The sequence below is a fragment of the Paramisgurnus dabryanus genome, chromosome 3 (assembly GCF_030506205.2).
Source record: "Paramisgurnus dabryanus chromosome 3, PD_genome_1.1, whole genome shotgun sequence".
Classification (NCBI taxonomy): domain Eukaryota; kingdom Metazoa; phylum Chordata; class Actinopteri; order Cypriniformes; family Cobitidae; genus Paramisgurnus; species Paramisgurnus dabryanus.
The window spans coordinates 4,123,851-4,130,946 of NC_133339.1; positions in this window are offsets into that span (position 1 = coordinate 4,123,851).

Here is a 7,096-nt window from a genome sequence, read left to right on the forward strand (position 1 = left end):
TTGTCACAAGATGGCGCCAAACAGACAGTAATCTTTATTGATCTTAATTGGCGCGGAGCGATCTTACTGTAAAAGTAGTACCGGCTATGCGTTATTAATTTGGAGCGGTTATTATTCGAAAAGAACGAACCTGCAAATGTCTCAACTGACCAATCAGAATCAAGCATTCCAGAGAGCCGTGTAATAAAGTTAGATAAAACTACTGTACCTAAATTACATAAAGCCAAAACGTCATCAGTAAGTGACCAAACGTGCAAGTATTCTACATCATGCCGATTGGTTTGCCCACATTTTGGCCAAGGGGTGGTCCCCCTATAACTCTTAGTAAAACAAGGCATGGATGATTCCTCTCAGGGTCATGTTGACAGTGACAATAGTGGCGGCCTATGAGGCAAAGGATTTTTATTACATTTTTGAAATCTACAATATTTTTATTTGACATAAACACAGCCATCGTCAGTTTTAAAGCTACACAGGTTTGAATAGTCTGTCAGAAACAAATAAAATCTGTCAGAAACGAAAATAACCACAGTCAAGCTTCAATTTCTTTATTTTCAAGGAGCTCCTCTAGTTTAAATAATTAGCTTGACACACGTTGAATATGCAAATAAGAAATGTTTGTGGTAACTTAATGATTCTTTCAAACATGAAATTAAACCGCCAATAGGTGGCGACACATGGCTGTCTTAAGCATTGAGTCATTCATTCAAACAGCTGATGCGTTTTTAATGGGATCAGCTCTTGATAGCTCCGCTACCCTGGACCAATTTAAAGGGATCGTTTACTCAAAAATGAAAATTTTAGCATAATTTACTCACGCTCATGTTGTTCTAAACACGTATGAGTTTCTTTACTCTGTTGAACACACAAATATTTTGATAAATGATTGTAATCACACAGTTGACAGTAGCCTACTTATTGACTGCCATCGTATTTGTCTTTTCTACTGTGGAAATTGGGTACCGTCAAATGTGTTCCTACCATCATTTTAAAAAAATATCTTTATAATTTATCACAATACTCTAATTTATTAAAGTAAATGGCTGTGGGCAGTTGTGTGCTTACCATTTATCAAAATATCTTTTTTGTGTGTTCATCAGAATAGAAAACAAAAAACTCATACTCACCACATTTCATTTTTGCCATCTCTTTAGCCCTACTGTAGAAATGACAGTATTACTGGCAAAAATGGCGTTATGCGGATGGAGCGCGTACACGGACGGCCCTAATATACCTTCGGCTTCGAACTTTCGTAGGTCTGTGTGAATGGGGTTTATGTTTGCGTTATGCTTGTCGTGAATGTGAAAATTAACTTCTACCTTCTCTGTCAGCTGTAGCCACTGAAAAGAAATAAGCGGAGAAATCAGGTCAGTTAGAAAAGCTGATCAGTGTGATGTGGAATTGATCAAGCTCATTAATATTCATGAGCTCTCCAACTTGAGACCACATAATACGTGTAGTGTAGTGAGTTTTCCTAACAAGTTACAGCGAGGATGGCTGAACGTCAACCATACCGTACTCGCGCCATTTTTTCATCGAGACATCATTCCTATCAAATGAGGGAAGCGTAACATTTGCTCTGTGTTTGGATGTTCAGAAGAACGCTGGATTTGAAGAGAGACTGCGATTAAAAAGCAATGCTACTCCATCAATATTGGATCTGGACAGAATGGCACGGCTTATGTGAGTAAAACACTATAGTATTATGTGTCACTATCAGTGGCGACCGGTGTGGCAGCCGATTTCGTTCCCCACAGAATGTCTGTTCTGCAAACCGCGAATGCGCAGGCACCTAAGAATATCTGCGTGATTTTTATTTAATTTAATGTTTTAGTTATAACATATGTACAGAGTTTGTACAAACTAAAACACCTTACAACAATTAAAACTATAAAATAAATAATAATAAAAAAACACTAGGTGTACAAAAAGCGAGAAGGGGAACAGACATTCCCAGGGGAACATGATCAGCTTCTACACCGGTGACTTCTCTTCCGAGGGACGCGAATTCATGCTGCACACGTGTCGAAAGGGTGTACGATAAAAGACGTGTGTGTGCACGTCGAAAGGGTTTATGATAAAATGTATGTGTGTAAGAAAGACACTGTGTCTTAAGACACTCACTTAACAGTAAACTGATTACACATGAGATTAAATGAGTATTGATGCAACCTGGGGCCTCATTTATAAAGCGTGCGTACGCACAGATTTGATCGTAAAGTGTGCGTAGGCGAAAATCCACGGCAAAGTCCATATTTATAAAAACCGTCTTTGACGTGGAAAACTGCTTAGCGCCACGTCAGGGTCTGAGCAGACGTTCGCACTTTTGCTTGTCTGATTGCTGCAGGTTTTTGGAAATATAAGCCATTCTTGCTGTTTGAAACTGGGTTTAAACATTGACAAGCGCTTTTTATATGTCTGACATTAATTACGCATCGTTTAAAGGCGGAGATCTGAAACTGCTCGGCTGCGCGCACAAGTTCAAGTTCATTTCTGATTTATAGATTTGAAAGGGGTACGCGCGTTTTCTGCGCGTACGTTCGGTTTATGAATCACACGTACGCATTTTTGTTAAATGATCGTAAGATCAAATTTAGGATGGTTTTTACGCAGCATTTTATAAATGAGGCCCCTGATCTCACATATTTCTGTGAAATAGTCACGCATTGATTTGCTCAGTTTTGCGTGACATTGTCACGTATTTCCACCATTTTACGTGCCCCTGCCACGACTTTCTTTTCCGCGTCAGTTTCACGTATTGGTAACTCAACTGTTTTTCTTGTTTTTAAACAATTGTTGCTTCGGTTTGGGGTTTGCTGTTTGCGTTAGGATGTCACTTAAAGTATTGGTTTATACTATTTTTCATGTGCTTTTTAAACCATTGTCGCCTGACGTACAGTAAGTGTTAGAGTTAGGTTTGGGGAAGGATGTCATTTTATGTAACAAAGTTGTTCTAACCCCAAACTAAAGCGACAATTGTAAGAAAATAGGAAAAACAGTTGAGTAACCAATACGTGACGGAAAAGAAAGTCGTGGCGGGGGCACGTAAAATGGTGGAAATACGTGACCATGTCACGCAAAACTGAACAAAATAATGCGTGACTATTTCACATATTTTGTTAGATCAGGCTGGTTAGTTTGCCTAAGAAAAACTGTTATCCAATCATAGCAGTGGGCGTCTACATCCAAGTCGTCAATGCGGCTGGCCCACCAAAACGCATCATTTCTCAAGCCAGCCTCAAAACCAGGGTACAAAATGGCCTATTACTTATTGCTTTTGATGGTTTTGGATGTAAAAACCACGCGGACGTCATGAGTAGACCTCAGACAACAATTTAAAACAATAAAAATGACAGAGGAAGGGGACCTTTAATTAGTTAGAAACTAGTTGCTATAAATACACGTGCCATCAGTTGTCATCTTATGAATGACTTGTTTGTCAATGTTGCTAATATGCAAAGTAGGCCTTTTGTTACCGGTTGCATATGTCAGATTTTTGCATGACTCAATCAGAGTCAATGTAATGGTATAGCAATAGATCAAATAGTCCAACGAATTGAAGGTTTGAAAGAAATTTCATGCTCCCTTGTAAAAGTATTTTTAGTATTATAAAAATACAAAAGTAGTTTATTTTCATACACTTAAAACTAAGGTATTTGGTATTTTATTTTAAAATACATTTTGATGTATCTTTGCCCAACCCTGCATGTGGGTATATAAACCCCAAATTTTGCAAGTCAAATGTGAGATGTAAACGGTATGTATGTCTGCTTTTTCTATATGTGTAACTAAGTATTAGTTAGGTGTCAGGATTTTTGTCATGTGTTTCTGTATTGTTATGCTCATGTCTTTTATTTAGAAGTTTTAAGTTCATGTCTTGATGATATCAGTCATTGCCATGTTTGTATCTTGTTAGTTCTCATTGGTTCCCTTATATACTGTATGTCATGTTCCCATTGGTCCACTTCCCCTTTATAAGTCCTCTTTTCTCTATTGTCTGGGGTCGGTTTTTGAATGTAATGAGGTCGTTGTTAAGTGTAGTAGCCATGTCTTGTTTCTTGTTTTGTCATGCCATGCCACGGATTCTTGTTCATGTTTATTTGTATCAAATCATCCTTCTGCACATAGACCCTGTGCTTTATCTCATGTTTGGAAAAAAGCCATGCACAGAAATGGACAGAAAAGAACGAATCTGAGCAAGAAAGCAGAAAGAAAAGTTGCAGTGGAAGACACTTTAATCATGTGTAGGTGGAAAACATCATTTAACAAATAGTAGAAACATTTATTCCTATATTGCATATTAAAACAACATGTAAACCCATTTTATTTTCGAATTAAGTGAGAGCAGGGGTGAAAGTACCATTTTTCAGAAAAACATCATTTTAAAAGATAATGTTACAGACTGAGATATATTTTTGCTGTAGTCAATAACTCACAAGTGTGGTCTATTAATACCAGGTGGTAATTTGTAAAAATGTAAAATTACTTCAGTTTCATTTCACTTTTAACATAATTAGTGAATTGTTACTTTTGACCCCACCTGCAGGGAAGAAAGTAACACACAGGTGAACAAAAAGTAACACTAAACAAGATAGATTTTTGTGTTACATTTGTTTTTATTAAGTATTCATGACTATGACCTTGTTAAAATGTAACTGCAAACATATTTTGTAATTTATCTTTGTTAAAAATAATGAAATTACATTTTCATTTTAAATTTCAGTTTTATCAAATGTTTCAAAAGCAACACAAAATTATAAATAAAAAATACATAAATAAATATACACAAAAAGAAATGTAAAAAAAATTGATACCTGTATTTCCTTCTTTGTGTATAATTGTATATTTTCCATTCTTTTATTAATGGATTAAATTATTTATACTTCTACTTATTTTCACATTTATTTATGTTTTACTATATGGGTATGTTACGTTTCAAACAAGGCACTGATCAATATGCCTGCGTGCGCTGGTTTCTCTCGGTGTTCTGGGCTGCTGGTGGGCAAACCTCAAGCGCTGATCTAGAGGTCTTCTCGGGTCCAAAGAAATATACCCGACCCGAATCCATTCATACCCGAACCCCGACGTGCATAAATAAAAAAAAATTAAAGAAAGACCCGACCCGAGACAAACCCGAGAAAATTAGACCCGAGTCCGACCCGAACCCGTCTGGAACCGAATGTAAACGGCACTGACGTGTGTGCATTCTGCAGACCCACGCGCAGCAGTCAGACAGAAAGAAACTCCGGTGGCCTTGCAACCAATTTGGCGAGCTGCTCCATTCGTTTTACTTTGTTATCTGATGACGACACCAACGACTAACGTAACCGATAAAATGTACATTTATAATTGACTGACATGTTTGTCTCAACGAAAATGAACCTTTCGACAACCACACAATGTCGCAAGCGCTCTTGGCAAACAGATGAGAGGTTTGAAAAGGACATTGACGCACACAGGCGAGAGAGTTCGGGTCTTCTCGGGTCCGTTCAGAAAAAACACATTCATTTTTAAATTACCCGAGACCCGATGCCGCTATTATTGTACCCGACCCGTGTCCGAGGCACATGTGAAACTTTTAGACCCGATCGGGTCTCGGGTCGGACCTCGGGTTTTCGGATCTAAGTGGACTCGTGAAGACCTCTACGCTGATCAGCCCCACCCAGTGCATTTATATTAAATGTGATTAATAGTGCATAACTCCATAAATAAATAAATGTGGAAAAATACAATTATACATAAATAAGAAAATACAGGTATACATTTTAGTTTTTTACATTTCTTTGTGTATATTTTTTATTTATGTATTTTATTTTATTTTTACATTCCCACATATACTTTTTATAATTTTGTCAGCTTTGGAGTTCCATAGAAAACACCTTACTGGATCTACACGTGGGAATTGTGAGTAAATAACGCGATATTTAGAGACCATCAGACTAGGGACGCCAACCCTACAGATGCCAGAGGAGTATTCACCAGGCTAGAGACCAAAGTCCTGTGCCTTTATGTTGCCATCTTGTTCATTAACGCTTGTGAAGTGACTATCTTGTGAACAGGCTCGGTGTGGCGGCCATCATAGGAACAGGCTCGGAGTGCGGCAGCTATCTTGGGAACTGGTTCGGGCATAGTGGGCATCTTGGGAACTGACTCGGATGCTGTGGGCATCTTGGGAACTGACTCGGGGCGTGGCGATCATCTTGTGAACTGGTTCGGGCATAGCGGTGTTCGGGTGTAGCTCTTAACACATTTGTTTATACGTTTTTTTTCTTTTGTTCATAGCTGAATTCCTTAAATATACGAGTATGCCACGTTAATAATTGACACCTTCCCATGCATTCCATTTGCTTATACTGGTAACTCACACCTTGCGATTTTATTCTATAGTGAAAAAAGTTTAGACCTGCTTTTATTGGCACTCCCTCATTTGTTTTGTAATGACAAGTATTAACACACATAAAAGAAAGCTTTAACTTAGAGGTACCTAACCCTTCTTTGAGAAGCTACAGTGTAAAAATGGTGGTTAAATAACAGTGTTACCAAAATGGATCTCTGTGTTTTTATGGTGAGCTATTTTACTCTAACGGGCATAGTTGTTTGCTCTCCGTTGAGTTCGATTGACTCTGGTGCTAGTGTATAGTGAGGAAACCCAACCAATATTGCGGTGAAGCTGGATTACTTTTCAGCACGTCATGAGGGTCTACGTATATAATGTCTATGGGCGGAGCAACAAGAGGGAACAAGACAGACTAAAACAGGTCAGACACGGACAGGACTTGTGACATCCACACTAGAATGGCATAAGTTAGATTATTATATAAAAAATAGTAATAAGACAATAAACAAGTAATAAATGATAAAAGACAACAATTAAGGGTAGCTTTGTGATCTACACAGTTAGGTTATATAAATTAACCTGCCAAGTATGTGCAATGTAGGGACAATGTAAGTGTCCATCTAGTGAAAAGAAACACCTTTTTAGTTTGTTTGTGCCGATTTTGTTCAACAGATCTGCCACCCTCAGCAGTTTTTGCCACTATTTATTATATTGTAAAAAAAACTTATAGGAGTGGTTTCCCAGACATGGAATAGCTTA